Source organism: Crinia signifera, chromosome 3 (assembly GCF_055691185.1).
Source record: "Crinia signifera chromosome 3, ASM5569118v1, whole genome shotgun sequence".
Classification (NCBI taxonomy): Eukaryota; Metazoa; Chordata; class Amphibia; order Anura; family Myobatrachidae; genus Crinia; species Crinia signifera.
Window position 1 is genome coordinate 114,892,723 of NC_139219.1, and position 18,604 is coordinate 114,911,326.

The 18,604-nt window shown below is 43.1% G+C and overlaps 1 protein-coding gene across 1 annotated transcript in view; it reads right to left on the minus strand.

Moving 5' to 3' along the window:
- LYST (lysosomal trafficking regulator) overlaps positions 1-18,604 on the minus strand; it is a 574,932-nt gene that overhangs the window by 396,344 nt on the left and 159,984 nt on the right. The gene's annotated exons all lie outside the window — the stretch shown is intronic.

Below are 18,604 nucleotides of genomic sequence, written 5' to 3' on the forward strand. Positions count from 1 at the left end.
AATTATACTGTATGTTTACTATTTATGTATTTAAAAAATTTCTTGGAATTGGTTTTGCTTTCAGTGGCTATGCGCTCCTCATAATTTTTTAGCTGCTTTAATTACCCCTTTACAAGTTTTGTTTGATTCTTTGTATTTGGCGAGTGCCTCCTCATTTAAGTTATTTTTAAAGAATTTAAATGCTCTAGTTTTATTGTTGATAGCTGACCTTACTTTTTTGTCCAACCATGGTGGCCTTTTTTTTATTGAATTTACCCTTATTTACTTTAGGAATGTATTTAATAGTAAAAGAATCAAGCACCTTTTTTAGAGTATCCCACATTTCTTCTGCATTTTTTCCCTCCATAACCAGTTCCCACACAATTCCTTTTAGGGCTTCCCTGAATAACTAAAAGTTAGCTTTTCTGAAGTTTCGTATTTTTGCCGATCCTTTATTGTGTAATTTACTGAAGTTGATTTCCAGTGAAACCATATTGTAAACACTGATCCCTAGTTGTTCAATTACTTTTGTGTTTGAAACTAAGTCTATGTTATTTGTTAATACTAAATCCAAGAGTGCCTCATTACGAGTTGGAGCTTCTACCGTTTGTGTAATAAACTGGTCTTTAAGTAAGCTTAAGATCCCATTGCTTCTTACTGTTTTACATGTTTCGTTTTCCCAATCAATGTCAGGTAAATTAAAATCCCCCATAATTAATACCAGACCCTGATTTGATGATTGTTTGATTTGGTTTACGAGAAGAGAATCCTCCCTTTCGTTTATTTTCAGTGGTCTATAGCATACCCTTATTATAATTTTGTTTTTTTATTATTGTCGGTTATCTCTGCCCACACTGTCTCAAAGTTATCTTCTTCTGTATCTGTGCTCATTTTATTCTCACACGATGTTAAGTTATTTACATATAGGCACACTCCTCCGCCCCTTCTATTATCCCTGTCTTTTCTACAGAGTGTATATCCCTCCATGCTTAATGCCCAGTCGTGTGAGTCGTTACACCATGTTTCTGTAATACCAATGATGTAGTAATCATCCCTACTGACCACAGTTTCTAGCTCCCCGATTTTACCCGCTAAGCTTCTTGCATTAGCCAGTAAGCATTTTAATTTGTTTATTTTTGGTTATGTCCCTAACATTATGTTTAATTCCTCCCCTAGACTCATTTGTATTCTTTACTAATTTCCTCGTTACCGCCTCCCCCTCAATAGACTCTCTGCAGCCCTCCCTACCATGGTCACTGCCTGACCTATTTACAGTTTTGGAAATTCTTCCTTTTGTTCTTTACTGCTTCCCGTATGCCACGGTCCTCTGTACCGAAGAACTGTAGTGGGGTAACATGACTGTTACATAACATTCCTGTTGCACCCTGGGAGTTACCCCCGATTTTACCCTTGTTATTTCCCAGGACATTGCCTTTGTCTCTGTCCGTCCCCCCGTCCCCCCCTGTTCTCCTTCCCCCAGTTGATTCTTGATCCCAATGCAACTTCTCTCACTGCCGGTCCCATAATGTCTTGCTGCCCCCCCCCCCCCCCCCGTTGCCTAGTTTAAAATCTCCTCCAACCCTCTAACCATCCTTCCCCCCAGCACGGCAGCCCCCTACTCATTCAGGTGCAATCCATCACGGCAAAAAAGATGGCACCTGACCGAGAAGACCGCCCAGTGTTCCTTGAACACGAATCCCTCTTTCCTGCACCAGTCCTTAAGCCACACATTTAACTCCCTGATCTCATTCTGCCTCCCTGGGCTAGCGCGTGGCACTGCTAATATGTCTGAGAAAATGACCCTAGGTTATTTGACAAAGTCAACAGTACATCTAGATAATGTATACTTGAATCACTGTATTCAGAGGTAAATTTGATGTGTGCATCTCTCAGATAGATGTCAACTAAGCAGTTTCAAACTCACTTCTGAGCCTTTCCAGAATATGCAGATGTCGTCAATGTACCAACAATAGAATTATATGAACGGTGCACAGTTAGGGTTTTCAAAGAACACTACCTTTTCAACAAGGAACATAAAGGCATTCGCAAAGCTTGGAGCCACTGAAGATCCCATGGCACACCCCTGTTTTTGGTGAAACAGATTCATTGAATGTAAAATAATTTCTGGTCAATGTTAGAGATAACAGTTCCATAAAGAGATCAAAGCCTGGGCCTTTGTAATGTTCACTGGTAAGGAGTAAATGCCTTGTTGCTTCCAAGCCTCTGCCATGAGGGATGCTTGTATATAGGCTTGCTACATCTATTGTAGCCATGATGTTTTTTTCTGGCAGGGGTGAAAGAGCATGCAATTTCTGAATGAAGGTTGTGGTATCTTTTACGAAGGTGATTTGTCTCTGGATGACTGGCTGTAAGTAATAGTCAAGAAACTGGGACACAATGTAATAAATGGATTCTCTGGCGGATATAATAGGCCTGCCCGGCGGATTGGTTGGATTTTTATGAAGTTTTGGAAGACAGTAAATCAGTGGGATTTTTGGATGTTGTACCACAATCCCTTCCTTGATTTTGTTCGTAACCAGGTTCTTGGCAACTGCCATGTCCAAAATGCCAATCCGTTCTTTTTGATATTCCCTCGTCGGGTCTGCCGGTAATTCTTAATAAACGATTCTGTCCTTCAGTTGGCCATCCAGTTCCACTATATAGACTCTGGTGTTTTGCACCACTATCCCGCCCCCCTTGTCTGCCGAATGAATAATGATGTCTGTATATTCGCTAAAATTGTTTAGAGCTTGTTTCTCGGTAACTGATAAATTCCCTTTGGATGAGGGCATCTTGGATTGTTGTTTGATTGTACTGTCCATTGATGAGATGAAGTGTTTGATGGCCATGTTCGATGAAGGGGGATCAAATGTAGATTTATTCAGGAACGTAAGATATTCTTAATTTGCTTGATCTTGATTCCCATATAGTTCTTTCAATTTCAGCCCCCGGTTGAACTTGTACAGGTCGACTTTGCTTTTGAAAGGGTGAAAGGGGTTGGAAGGGACAAAGGAAAGTCCTTTGTCAAGGACGCTGATCTCGCTGGTCGTCAGGGTCCGGTCCGAAAGATGAAAGACTACGGTATCCTTCCCCGCAAGCTTTTTCCTTTGCCGTGCCCAATGGCCACCTCGTCTGGTATGATTCCTCTGGCGGCCGCTCGTCTTTCCCTGGAGGTAACCCCTAAAGGGGGAAGTTTAGAAGTGCTTGGGGCTGCAGTAGAACACTCACTTTCTGTGGAAGCTCCCGTACTGGATGACCCTGTGTCAAAGCGGGGTTTACGATTAAAGTGACCTCGGGCCTGTCTCCCTGGGTTATTTTTGTAATTCACCCATGAGTAGACCCTGTTCTCTGTATAGTCTATATCATGGGTCCTCAAACTGCGGCCCTCCAGATGTTGTGAAACTACAAATCCCAGCATGCCTTGCCAGTTTTAACACTCCCTTATAGCAATACTGTGGCAAGGCATGCTGGGAATTGTAGTTTCACAACATCTGGAGGGCCGCTGTTTGAGGACCCATGGTCTATATCGACTGTAGCTCTTTTTGACTTTTTGAATTGAATTAGTTCTGTTTTATAGTGCTCCACTTGGGTGGTGAATTTCTCCAACCACTTAGTATTCTTATCTTGATTAAGACGTTCCAAGTGAGTTTTCTCAATGTTATTGATTTGTTCTCTTACTGCAGCGAGCTCTTTTGTAGACTCTTCTACTACCAACACAATAAGATCGAATGTGCAACGGTTTAATATCGCCGCCCACTTGCGACAAAACTCGCTATTGTGGCGTCCTATCGTGGGAATGTTCTTTAATCTAAATACACAAGGGATTTTTTTATCCGGATGGTAATCCGATAAAGTCACTGCATGCAGATGGTAGTCGACCTCCCTTTTCTTCTATTTCAGAATATTAAATTTGTTCGCAGGTCTCTTCGCCTGCAGTCTCTGTAAAATTTTCTTTAAGGAGTATACTCTCAATTATTTTAAATTTGATGAACCACCTCAAGTAAACCTGTGAAACCAGCTTCTTCTGAGTGCTTAAGGGGTTAATCGCAAATAACTGATACCCCAACACTGCTTGTTTATTTCCTTCTGACAGATATATTTAATAATCACCAGAGCAGGGTTTGCAACAGGATTGTCCCCGTGCAGCCTCTTGTATTTAACCCCTGTATCGCTGTCTGAGGCCAATGCTGTACCAGTTCCAACATCACTTGCAGCTGCAGGAATCCAATTGACTAGAACCCCAGCTGCAACATACAGTCAGTGTCACAAGTGAGATGGTATGTCCTTTAAATGTCAAAAATACTTTTGCGTGTAACCTTGATCTGATGCCCGACCTAAGGCATCCATATGTATGCAATAGTAGATGTATTTATCTGACCTATGTTATTATTTATTATTCAGACCATCCACTCTGTGACAGCATATTATGTCATGGTCACATGACCGGGTCTTATTATTATGTAATTAGGTACCCCTTACAATTAGAAGATAGAATAATGGTCACATATACATTGAAATTATTGCTGTGAACCGCTTGATCTGATATGCTGGGCTGCGCCACACTGTTTATTTCTACTATGTTTCTGTCACTTAGAATTAAAGAAAAAATGCGCCTCTAGTGGCGCCCAGTACCATGGTAGTCTGCGGGAGACGTCAGGTAGGTGGAGGATAATGACGTCATCGTGACTCCAGGGAACAGAGGTGGTAAGTGTATTTAAATATTTTCTGACAGTCATACAATTGTTGTCCTGACGAAGGGAATCAAATACAAATCCCGAAACGTTGCTAATAGACCATGGTGAGGTCTCTTTCATTGGCTGCTTGTGAGTGCCATTTTTTAACCTTTTTTATATACCCCCAGTCTTGTTACATGCTTTTGTGAACGTGTTATCCATTTTTTTATGTCAAAACCCCCTCATTCAATAAATTCTTACATTTATTATAATTTTATCAATAGTCCTACCAGTACGGATGGTGTAATGGTTAGCATTACTGCCTCACAGCACTGAGGTCATGGGTTCAATACCCACCATGGCCCTAACTGTGCGGAGTTTGTATATTCTCCCCGTACTTGCGTGGGTTTCCTCCGGGTACTCCGGTTTCCTCCCACAATCCAAAAATATACTGCTAGGCTAATTTGGCTCCCAACAAAATTAACCCTAGAATGTCTGTGTGTGCGTGTACATGTGGTAGGGAATATAGATTGTAAGCTCCACTGGGGCAGGGACTGATGTGAATGGTCAAATATTCTCTGTAAAGCGCTGCGGAATCTGTGTGCGCTATATAAGAAACTGCTAATAAATAAATAAATAAATAACATAAGTCGCCGATCTCTGAGAATAACCCTTTCCATATATATATATATATATACACACACACTTTTGGTTTGCAGGATGGCACTCTAAATAGAAAAAAATCCTGGTGCCAGGAACATAAAGTTTTAGAACATGAAAAGCACTTACCCCCCTTGGTTGTAGACAGATAGGAACCGGGTGGATGGTGAAGAAAAGTTGATTTATTGTACAAACATAATTGCACACAACGACAGCTGTACACCTGACAGCTGTTTCAACCGAAATAAACCTCTGATGAAAACCGTTTATTTCGGTTGAAACAGCTGTCAGGTGTACAGCTGTCGCTGTGTGCAATCATGTTTGTACAATAAATCAACTTTTCTTCACCATCCACCCGTGTGCCGGTTCTTATCCTTCTACAACCAAGGGGGGAAAGTGCTTTTCATATATATATATATATATATATATATATATATATATATATATATATATATATATATATATATATATATCTAGAGAAATAAAGACGGGCGCTTCATAGTGCATAAATGTCGTTTTTTTTGAAAATTTATTCAGACATATAAAAACATGAAACATAGGAATGGGTAAACGTACCAACGGTGGCGGTTCTTAATCACCGCGGTCAAACAGCTTATGAGTGGTGCATGCAAGCACCCACAGACTGGAGCCGGTTACCTCCGTTCCCGGACATACAGCAAAACAGCAAGTGGTGGTGTTCTCCTGCGCTAGGCCACGCCCCTACGCGTTTCGTATCAACTTCGTCAGAGGGCTGGCCTAGCACTGGCTCACCGCCTCCTTATACCCACTCACACAGCTAATTAGAAATAAGCAAATTCACATGTGCAAACTCTGCAATAGCTTTAAAGCTATAAGACATATAGTGCCGTGCTGGGCATAAAATAAACAGTCAAGTTTAACTGTAATACATTTCTTTAAAAAGTACTAATCATGTACATAATTAGATAAAAATTTCATAGATAAAAATTTAGTTTATAAAAAGTAGTAAAAAAGAGAACACATTGTATAAAGAACCCTGATAAATAAATTGCATTAAGATAAACACTCCATGAGTACACAAAACTAATTGATAGAGAATCCAAGATTGTATTCAATGCACATACACATGCGGCAATAGCTAAAAATGAGTATATAAAAACACAAAAAGCCAAGATTGTATTCAAGATGCATACACATGCGGCAATAGCTAAGATCAGAAATGAGTCAGCGCAATACCAGATACAGAAAAAAAGGGGCATACACATGAGGAAATCATTCAATTCAAAAAGGGAGCAATTTCCAAACCTTCGTTAAGACCGACAGGACTTAGTGCATTTAGAGCGTATATCCAATACGACTCACGTTTGAGGAGCAATTTGTCTTTATTGCCTCCTCTTATATCTAGCTTAATTTGCTCTAAAGCCATAAATTGCATGCCTGTTGGATCACTATTGTGGCACCTTTCAAAGTGGCGAGGAACACTATGATTGGACACTTTATTTTTAATGTTGCGATAGTGTTCAAGAATTCTGATCTTGAGAACACGTTTGGTTTGTCCAACATATTTTTTCCCGCATGGACAAATCAAAAGATAAACTGTATACACCGAATTACAGTTTAAAAAGCTGTCAACAATCCGCTCTTTGCCACTTCTATCAATTATGGATTTTGTGCCTTTCATACCAAATTGGCACATCTTACATCGGCCACATGTATAAAAACCTTTCAGTGGCATGGCTAGAGATAGTGACTGTGATACACTGGTTGAAATATTAGTGCCAGATAAATTGCTGGAAAGCCGGTTGGTCGCGACATTTTCAATCGCTAGGAGACTAGGGGACAGTTTGGTTCGCAGAGTTTTGGCTCGCCTAAAAACTAACTCTGGGCGATCCCCCAGGGCTTTACCCAAAATGGGGTCCATCTTAATGATGGGCCAATGTTTATTCAGGATGGTTCTTATCTCATTGCTTCTGACATTGAATTGGGTCGTGAATGGGCAATATATGGATTTTTTCTCTGTTTTTTGGCGATATTGTATAATCTGCCCTCTGTCCATAACACGACATTTTTCTCTTGCATCATCTATCAGTTGCAATGGATAACCCTTTTCCCTAAACCGAGCACAGTATATTTCTGCTTGCTCCTCAAATTGTTGCAATGTGGAACAGTTACGCCGAACTCTAAGAAGTTGTGAGTATGGCAAATTGGACTTCCATTTTGTCAAATGGCAACTGGTAAACTCCAAATAATTGTTGCTGTCCACTTTCTTAATAAAGGTACATGTGTCAACTTCTTTAGACCCCTCCTTGGAGGTTAATGTAAGGTCCAAGAATTCAATGCTTTTTTTTGCAAATTTAAATGTAAAACTTAGATTATAACTGTTGACATGAAGATACTCAATAAATTCCAAAAACAGTTCTTCAGGCCCCGCCCATATTAACACTATATCGTCAATATAGCGTTTATATACAGTCAGGTGTTCGGCATAGGGGTTATTGTTATAAATATGGGCCTCTTCCCACTCCCCGAGATAGAGGTTAGCGAACCCCGGGGCACAAATTGTGCCCATCGCCGTCCCACATGACTGTATAAAAAATTGACCCAGAAAAGTGAAATAATTATATTCCAGGACAAATTTTAAACATTTTAGAATAAAATGTCTCTTTTCTCTTGAGACCGTAACATCTCGTTCTAATACTGCAGCGATAAAACTTAAACCTTTAGCATGGGGGATGGAGGTGTACAGGGAATTAATATCCACTGTACCCCAACTCCATCCATCCTCCCATTCCATGGTATCCACCAATTGTAAAACAGACATTGAGTCCTTAATATATGATTTTAACTGCGGCACATAGACATTTAAACATAGATCAACATATTCAGACAGTCGTGAGGTTAAGGAATCGATCCCCGAAACAATGGGGCGGCCAGGGGGTGCGGTCTGGTTCTTATGTATCTTAGGGAGATAATAGATGGTAGCAATGCGGGGTTGATCATTGTTTAAATAATCAAATTCTTGTTTAGTTATTACCCCATCCCTCAGACCTTCACACAGAATATCAGAAAGGTCCACTAGGAATTCCCTAGTGGGATCTTTTAAGAGGGGTCTGTATGAGACTGGGTCTCCCAAAAGTCTCATCATTTCATTAATGTAATCTTCCCTATTTAGAAGAACCAGACCGCCCCCCATTCACGACCCAATTCAATGTCAGAAGCAATGAGATAAGAACCATCCTGAATAAACATTGGCCCATCATTAAGATGGACCCCATTTTGGGTAAAGCCCTGGGGGATCGCCCAGAGTTAGTTTTTAGGCGAGCCAAAACTCTGCGAACCAAACTGTCCCCTAGTCTCCTAGCGATTGAAAATGCCGCGACCAACCGGTATTCCAGCAATTTATCTGGCACTAATATTTCAACCAGTGTATCACAGTCACTATCTCTAGCCATGCCACTGAAAGGTTTTTATACATGTGGCCGATGTAAGATGTGCCAATTTGGTATGAAAGGCACAAAATCCATAATTGATAGAAGTGGCAAAGAGCGGATTGTTGACAGCTTTTTAAACTGTAATTCGGTGTATACAGTTTATCTTTTGATTTGTCCATGCGGGAAAAAATATGTTGGACAAACCAAACGTGTTCTCAAGATCAGAATTCTTGAACACTATCGCAACATTAAAAATAAAGTGTCCAATCATAGTGTTCCTCGCCACTTTGAAAGGTGCCACAATAGTGATCCAACAGGCATGCAATTTATGGCTTTAGAGCAAATTAAGCTAGATATAAGAGGAGGCAATAAAGACAAATTGCTCCTCAAACGTGAGTCGTATTGGATATACGCTCTAAATGCACTAAGTCCTGTCGGTCTTAACGAAGGTTTGGAAATTGCTCCCTTTTTGAATTGAATGATTTCCTCATGTGTATGCCCCTTTTTTTTCTGTATCTGGTATTGCGCTGACTCATTTCTGATCTTAGCTATTGCCGCATGTGTATGCATCTTGAATACAATCTTGGCTTTTTGTGTTTTTATATACTCATTTTTAGCTATTGCCGCATGTGTATGTGCATTAAATACAATCTTGGCTTCTCTATCAATTAGTTTTGTGTACTCATGGAGTGTTTATCTTAATGCAATTTATTTATCAGGGTTCTTTATACAATGTGTTCTCTTTTTTACTACTTTTTATAAACTAAATTTTTATCTATGAAATTTTTATCTAATTATGTACATGATTAGTACTTTTTAAAGAAATGTATTACAGTTAAACTTGACTGTTTATTTTATGCCCAGCACGGCACTATATGTCTTATAGCTTTAAAGCTATTGCAGAGTTTGCACATGTGAATTTGCTTATTTCTAATTAGCTGTGTGAGTGGGTATAAGGAGGCGGTGAGCCAGTGCTAGGCCAGCCCTCTGACGAAGTTGATACGAAACGCGTAGGGGCGTGGCCTAGCGCAGGAGAACACCACCACTTGCTGTTTTGCTGTATGTCCGGGAACGGAGGTAACCGGCTCCAGTCTGTGGGTGCTTGCATGCACCACTCATAAGCTGTTTGACCGCGGTGATTAAGAACCGCCACCGTTGGTACGTTTACCCATTCCTATGTTTCATGTTTTTATATGTCTGAATAAATTTTCAAAAAAAACGACATTTATGCACTATGAAGCGCCCGTCTTTATTTCTCTAGAAATCTCTTACCTGCTGGATACAGGTTCATTTGCCCCATGAGAGACGGAGCAGCTGGGACCAATATCCTAAGTGCCTTTACAGACTATCCTAATTGAAGGATTGGACGATTTGTTGGACACTGCAAGGTTTTTCTGGACTTATTATTACAGCGCATTGTTCTTTTTCTTTTGCATATATATATATATATATATATATATATATATATATATATATATATATACACATATACACATATATATATATATATATATATATATATATACATATATACACATATACACACACATATATATATATATATATATATATATATATCCTTTTTTCTGTACTCTATTGCCTGATAACAATTATTTATATGGGGGCATGTGCACAATGTAGCTGTTCGATACAATGTGACAGTGGGTCCACACTGAACATTGGGATTGTCCCTAAGGTGTAAATTCTCCTAGTATACAGATTCTTATTACATTTTTCTTACATGGTTGATGGTGTAGCACTACCTATGATATGCTATAAAACCTTTGAATGCTAATGTTATATAACATATATTATGGTTAACATGATTGATATACCCACTTAATGTGGGTAGATGTTAAATATACCATATAAGGGCACATACAATCATTATTGCAGGACTCTGATTTTGAAATATATGTCAACATGGCCAACCTGTGTTATAAACAAATGTTTATGGAGAACAATGATGATAGCGCTATTCTTTGCGCAACCACAACACTGTCCAAAATGAGGACACATACAGTACTACTTCTAGAATTGTCCCCATATGAACAGCTCTGTCTCTGTGCATGCGCGATCACTAATAATGTGTCGTTGCGGGTCTTTGCGCATGTGCAAACACACGGACACTATATGTATAACTCACATAAGGGAAGACTCATTCTTAGACACTCTCGCGATATCGCGGAGTGTTCGCACATGCGCAATAGAACTAAACACCAGCAATATAACCCGGAGGTTGCCGAAGCAACGCGGGTGCCGCGCGCATGCGCAATTATGATTTCCGGACGCAACCCAATTAAGGGCAATTAAACAACTGCCCACTGTCATGCACTGTGCACTTTATTGGATGTGGTGATATGGATTAAAAAATTATTTTGAAGAAAGACCGGTGAGTGTCCTCATCTTTGTGGCTATATATATATATATATATATATATATATATATATATATATATATATATATATATATATATATATATATATATATATATAGAGGTAAATGCAAAAAACGTGGGTACAGTAAAGTATGAGGCCACTCTCCAGACTGTGATTGAATATATCCAAACTCTGGTCACTTCATCTTTAACCCCTGAGGAAGTCCCACTATAAGGATCAAAAGGGACGAAACCGGTTGGTGCGTCTCACACGCACGCGCGTCTCAGTTTCCCGTCGGCAGGGGGACAGGAACCCTGTCCGTCTCCGCTTCAGGGAGACGGACAGGGTTAGGGGGGGGCAGCGAGGCGGCGGGGACCCGTGGCAACCCTCGGCGAGGCGGCGGAGACCCGGGTGGAGCCCCGTTGTAAGGCGACATGCGCGCGTGTTCCCTTACGGCGGCTGGTGGGGGATGGCGGCTGGTGAATCTTGCACCATCCCCTGCAAGAGCGAGGCCCGCTCCATCTGTACAGGAGAGAAAGCGAGGGAAGGAGATTGTTTGAAAGAAGGACATCACTACATGAGAATTTTCGACTCATTTGATGGTACGCACATATAAATAACTAAGAAGGATTATTAAAACACTGAAGGCGCAGAAGTCATACCATGTTCCCATTGTACTTCCTGGTCCTATAGAAATTAGGTAAATTTGATGACATCTGACGACACAGTTTGAACTCTGGAGTGTTTTTAATTAATATTTTTTGCAATCACTATATACTGCACTGTGCACTATTCACTATTTAAATCACTGGCTAACACTCAGTGAGTGGCAGCGCTGTCTGTGCAGCATACATTATATATACATACATACATACATACACACACACACACACACAAAAACACACACACACACACACACCATATATAACACAGGTTGAGTATACTGTATCCCAGGGCTGGGCAACACCGGCCCTCCAGATGTTAATGAACTACACATCTCAGGATGCTTTGCATTAGTTTTGCTATGTGGCCATGCTGAAACTGATGCAAGGCATGCTGGGATGTGTAGTTCATCAACATCTGGAGGGCCGGTGTTGCCCAGCCCTGCTGTATCCGAATGTCCAAAAACTGAAATATTCAAAAACCTCCACAGCAGGGCCGGTGTTGCCCAGCCCTGCTGTATCCGAATGTCCAAAAACTGAAATATTCAAAAACCTCCACAGCAGGCTTCAGGATCCTCTTCTGCAGCATCTCCGGTCCCAGGGGTACATTACGTGAGTGCGCCGGTGACGTCACTGCCGAGCCTGTAAACTCGTGTAATGCACAAATAGTCACAAGTGCAATTGCCTCAAATTTAAATCTCAAATGAATATTTATTAATATCGCATTAAAAATTATTATTATTAAAATAAATCATTAACATTGACATAGGTGGGACAAAGAATTCCAATATAACATATAAGGAAAAGGGGATTTTAGTAAATACTTACCGTTCAAATACCTTTCTCTGAGTCCATCCCGTTGACACATGGGATGTAGGAGGGTCTGCAGAAGCAAGGCACCTATGCTGACTTCATTAAGAGGCAGGCTCCTCCCTTCTGCATCCCAGAATTCCTCCGTTCAAGTTCTAAAGCACACTAGAATACATTACTCAGCACAATGCCTGAACATATTAATATGCACAATCAATAATAACCAATAACATTAACAGTATAAACTGAGCGTAAGGGAGGGATCGCTGTGTCACCAGGATGGATTCAGAGAAAGGAATTTGAATGGTAAGTTCTTATAAAAATCCCTTTTTCTCTTTCGTCCATCCTGGTGACACAGCTTTCCATGGGACGTTCAAGAGCCGGTCCTATGGGAGGGTACGCTGATGCTTACAGTTCTCATCACTGCTTGCCCAAATAAAGTGTCCTCCGAGGCGAATTCATGGAACCTATAGAATTTGGTAAAAGGTATGAACAGAGGACCAAGTGGCATCCCTGCATAACTGCTCCGCTGTAGCCCCATGACGCACAGCCCAAGAGGAATTAACTGACCTGGTGGTATAGGCATTAATCCTGGAGAGAATCGGTCTGCCTACCTTAGTGTAAACAAAAGGCAATTACCGACCTTAACCATCTAGAAATGGTCTGCTTAGAAGCAGGCCACCCTCTCTTATGTACGAGGACCTTATTCTGGTTGGTTCGGACGGATGCGTATTTGCGGCCTGGATCCGAGTGTTCTTAACCCCACCTTCCCTACGGATCGCTCACACCGTCCGAATGTGGTAAGACGCCGACCGAACGGACCGCGAGTGGATTTTCCATGTCAACACCTACTCCATCTGTGAGAACCTCACCCATCATTCGATGGTCGCCGACCATCGAATGTTGGACCGAGTGGTCAGGCAGCACCGAGTACTCCAGACCACTCGGGCATTTCTCCGTGCAAAAGCAGGGATATGGGCGGGCAGCTGGCATCTGGCTATGTCATACACGTGCGTCACGGTCGCATTACCATACGTACGCCCAGCGTTTTCATTGGAACGCCCATGAAACTCGGGGCGTACACATATGGTAATGAGCCCAAACAGCCCTTCACGCCCCTCTCCACCCCCTGTTCGGATTGTACAGAATTCACGCCATATTCGGACGTGCACGGCATTCACACATGCACAGATATGCCTCTGCACATGCGCAAACCCCAACCATCGTACGCATTCCGAGCCATCCGAACCAACCAGAATAAGGCCCATAGTACCGAAAGCAAATCAGTTTTGCGAATATTCTTTACTCTATCAACATAGATGCGCAAAGCGCGAACATCCACTTTCTTCAACTTGTCCCTATTTCTGGTCTCCTCAGGAGGGCAAAACACCAGGAGCACAATCTCCTGGTTTAAATGAAAATTTGACACTCCCTTAGGTAGAAACTTAGGCACTTTTCTAAGCACAGCCCTGTCATCATGGAAAATCAGAAACGGAGACTTGCAAGACAAGGCCCCCAATTCTAAAACTCGCCTAGGCGTAGCTATGGCCAACAAAAACGTAAGTTTCCAAGAAAGAAATTTAAGATCAGCCGACCTTAAAGGCTCAAATGGAGGTTTTTGTAAAACTGTAAAAACAGAGACAGGTCCCAATGGTGCCACCAGCTGCCTATATGGGGGTTTAAGTCTCATAACTCCCTGCAAAAAAGTCTGTACTTCTGGCAAAAGAGCTACTCTTTTCTGAAAGAAAATGGATAAGGCCAACAGCTGTACCTTTAAGGACTGCAGGCTAAGTCCTGCTGAAACCCCATCCTGGAGGAACTTCAAGAGTGTAGTGACCTTGAACCTACAGGTGTGTACCTTCTGTCGTTCACACCACCTGATCTGATAGATCTTCCAAACACGATGGTAATTAGCTGCTGAAACAGGCTTGCGAGCCCGAAGCATAGTCTGAATAACAGTATCCGAAAAACCTTTCTTCCTTAGTAAGGAGGTTTCAAAAGCCAGGCCGTCAAATTAAGACAAGCTAGGTCCAGGTGTAGAAGCGGTCCTTGTTTGAGAAAGTCCGGCCGAAGAGGAAGACGCCAAGAGTCCGTCGACAACCTCAGTATGTCTGAATACCACGACCTCCTGGGCCAGTCCAGTGCAATCAGTATGACTTGTACCTCCTGAGTACTCACTCTCTTTAGGACCCAAGGAATCATAGGAAAAGGAGGGAACATTTATGTGGGGGTGAAACGCCACGGAACTGTCATGGCATCCACTGCCCAGGCGGTTAGATTCTTGGTTCGAGAGCCGAATCTGGGAACCTGATAGTTGTGTCTGGACCCCATCAAGTCTATCTCTGGGTGCCCCCAGAGTCACTATTTCCTGAAAGACCTCCTGATGTAGCACCCGCTCTCCTTCCAGCAGCTTTGCCCTGCTGAGAAAATCCGCTTCTACATTCCGGATCCCCGGAATGAACACAGCCGACAGAGTAGGAATGTTCAATTCTGCCCACTGAAATATCCATGAGACTTCCTGCATTGCCATCCTGCTGCGAGTCCTGATCTGATGATTTAGGTAACCCACAGCCTGTATGTGTAAAGGTGATCCCTTCAGGAGATCCTAAGCCTGTAGAAGGGTCTTCCAAACTGCCCAGAGCTCCAAAATGTTGATCGGCAATTTGGATTTCTCTTTGGACCACAGACCCTGCAATCTGAGGTGCAGGACCACCGCCCCCCCAGCCCGAGACTGGTATCGGTCGTGACAACCAGCCAATCCCACGAGCGAATGGAACGCCTCATTTGCAGAGACTCCAGATCTGTCCACTAGATAAAGGAGTCCCTTGTCTCCTGAAACAGCAACAGCCGTTCCTGTTTCATGGTTTTTTAATTTACTGACCAACAGGACAGAATGTTCAACTGAGAAGTTCTTGAGTGCAACCTCGCAAACTGCAGTGTCTCAAAGGTTGCCACCATCTTGCCTAACAGCTTCACACCCTGCCATGTTGTTGGATTTGGGGACTGAAGAATCAACAGGACCAACTGGCAAATGTCCATCGCTGTGGACTCTGGAAGAAAAACATGATGTAGGTGTGTATCCAAAATCACCCCCAGAAACTGCAGTCTCTGAGTGGGTGTCAAATGAGACTTCAGGAGATTTACCAACCACCCATGGTCTCGGAAAAACGGTGTTTCAATGGACAGATGTTCCAGTAACTTCTCTGCCGACTCCGCCTTGAACACGAGGGTGTCCAAGTATGGGATAATCACTATTCCCTTTAACCTGAGGGCTGCTGCCATGACCGCCATCACTTTTGTGAAAACTCTCGGCGCTGTAACCAGAAAGGCAGGGCCTGGAACTGTAGGTGAGTTTCTCCTATTGCGAAACGCAGTAAAGACTGATGTTCCCTGCAGATAGGCACATGAAGATAAGCATCCTGGATGTCCACCAATGCTAGAAATTCTCACGACTCTATGCTTAAAAGCACTGAATGAAGAGATTCCATCCGCAAGTGGTCCACCCACAGGTGTAGGTTTAAAGACTTCAAATTTAGAATGGGTATGAAAGACCCATTCGGTTTGGGGACCAAGAAAAGAATATAATAGAATCCCTTCTTTTCCTCTTGAGGTACCGGGACCACCACTCTCTTCTCGAGAAATGACGTTGCCACCCCCAAGAGGGCTTTCCACAAACAAGCATCCCGTAGCAGGGGTGTTGGTAGAAATCTCTTTGGGGGAGCACCCCTGAGATTTATCCTGTAACCCTGAGAAATGATGGAGAGAACCCAAGGGTCCGGGGCAGAGGGGTTCCATATATCCTGAAACTGCAGGAGGCGACCCCCCCACTCTGATCCCTGAACGAGGAGTCTCCATTCCGTCATGCTGAGGATTAATCCTCTGTCTTGGAAGGGTGTTTCCTAGCAAAGGCCCCGAAGCGGGATCTGGGTGCCCTCCCCTTACTGGAGGGAAACTTTCCTCTTCCCACTTGTCCTCTACTGGACGCAACCCCTCGAAAGGAGGACCGAAAGGACGGCCTGAAAGCCCCAAACTTAGACACTGAGTGCTTAGAAGTGGTGGGCAGGAACATGCTTTTTCCTTTCGTGGCTTGTTTTATAATGGACTCAAGTTCTGCGCCAAAAAGAAGTTCTCCCTTAAACGCCAAGGCCTCTAGAGATTTCTTGGATTCGCTGTCTGCTTCCAAAGCTTTGAGGCAGGGGGCTCTCCTAGCAGTCACGGACATGGCTGACACTTGACGCCTTCTTCCCCAGCTTCACAAACGTATCCTACAGCACACCTAAGCTTTTCAGCCAGGACAAAAGCTTCAGAGTTAGGCTGGAGCTGATTACATAAGGCCTCAGCAGAATTTCATCATGGCCTTGGATACCCAAGCAGAGGCAATAATAGGACGTAGGGTAAAGCCCACCCCTTCAAACACAGCCTTAAGACAACCCTCAATCTTCTTGTCCACAGGGTCCTTAAACGCAGCACCTCCTTGAACCGGCAAAGCCATGAATTTAGACAACCTGGCAACAGGCGCATCCACTATAGGGGTCTTTTCCCATAATTTTACATGCTCCTCTGGCATTGGATACATGTTTGCAAATCTTTTAGGCATGAGGAGCCTCTTATCAGGAGTCTTCCATGCTTCTCCCAGTAAAGCTATCATGCCCTCATCCGAGGGAAAAGTAACTGTATCTATGCGCAAATTTTTGAATACACAATGAGCAGGCACTTTATTCTCATCAGATAGACTCAAAGTCTACTTAACGGCCAGGATCAAATCCTCCATACCAGGGACAGGAGACTCAACTTCTTCCCTTTGGTCCCAAAAAGACATCCTCAGTTAACACACCTTCCTCATCAGAATCTAAATACAACAGGGGAGGAGTAGATAAGGGGTGTCTGGGAGAAGTAACCTCAGGGGGGTCTTGGCAAGCTATTCCATAAAAGCATTCATTTTATGAACCCCCTGTGCATTGTCCTGCATAACCTGCAGTAAAGCTGGGTCCCCCTGAGATGGGTTAATAGAGCCCACAGACTGTTAAAAGGGGGAAAAAGGGCCAGGGGATTTTACAAAATAATCCCTTTGCCTATTTTAAGCCTGCACCAAAGCATTCATAGATCTCCTCAAGGCAGCCGCCCACGCAGCTTCAGGCTGCTCAGACCTCTGGGCTTGAGCCCCACTGGGCACAGACTCACATGAGGGGCACAAATCCCCCTGATCCATCTGTTCAACAGTTAATTTAACACCACACCATCTGCAGTTAACATGGCAGACGCACCCTCACCAAGAGCAGCAGCACTACACCTTTCTGTCATAATTACACACAGTGCACAATTTCAGGCGAATGCACAGAATAATGTAACAGTGTGCTTATCTGTCTGTGCTGCTGCAATGGTCCCTCATTGGTCACCGGGGAAAGCGCAGCCCAGGAAATTTTTCCCACTGATATGCAGTGTAAATCCTCCTTCAGCTCCGCAGTGTGGAGAGAAAGGGCGCCAGAACAGAGCGCAGGAAGATACCAAGTCTCTGCTTCAGTGGGGAAGGAAGCCTATTGACGCCTTTTCCCTCCGTTAGCCACTACTACCAAGTGTTTTTCCTCATCTCCAGTGTCTCCCCTCAGACTGGGACCATTTGGAAGCGTCCAGCTGCGCTGGACTCCTGCAATAGGCATCAACTCCATTTATGGATTTCTGCCTAAAAGCCCTTGAAAATGGCGGTGCCATAGTGGGGGGCCATCCTAAGCAGGGAGCCAGTTCAGAACTCACCCCAGGGCCCAGGGAACCTCTCTTCATGAAGGTTAAAGCGCTGTGAAGAGGGGGCAGACAGCATCCCTCTGCACACAGAGAGCAGACAGGACGCGCTTCTGTCAGCCTCTGATACCCTCTCAGTGTGCATAAACTTCCTATGGAAGTTACACACTGTGCCTGCACTAACTAGTGAATATTAATAAAATAAAAAACACCTAGCTACTTTTAACACAAAACGGCTGCAACACGCAGCCAGTCATCACAGCACCCACTCTGGTGGGCACCTAAAACGAACTGAG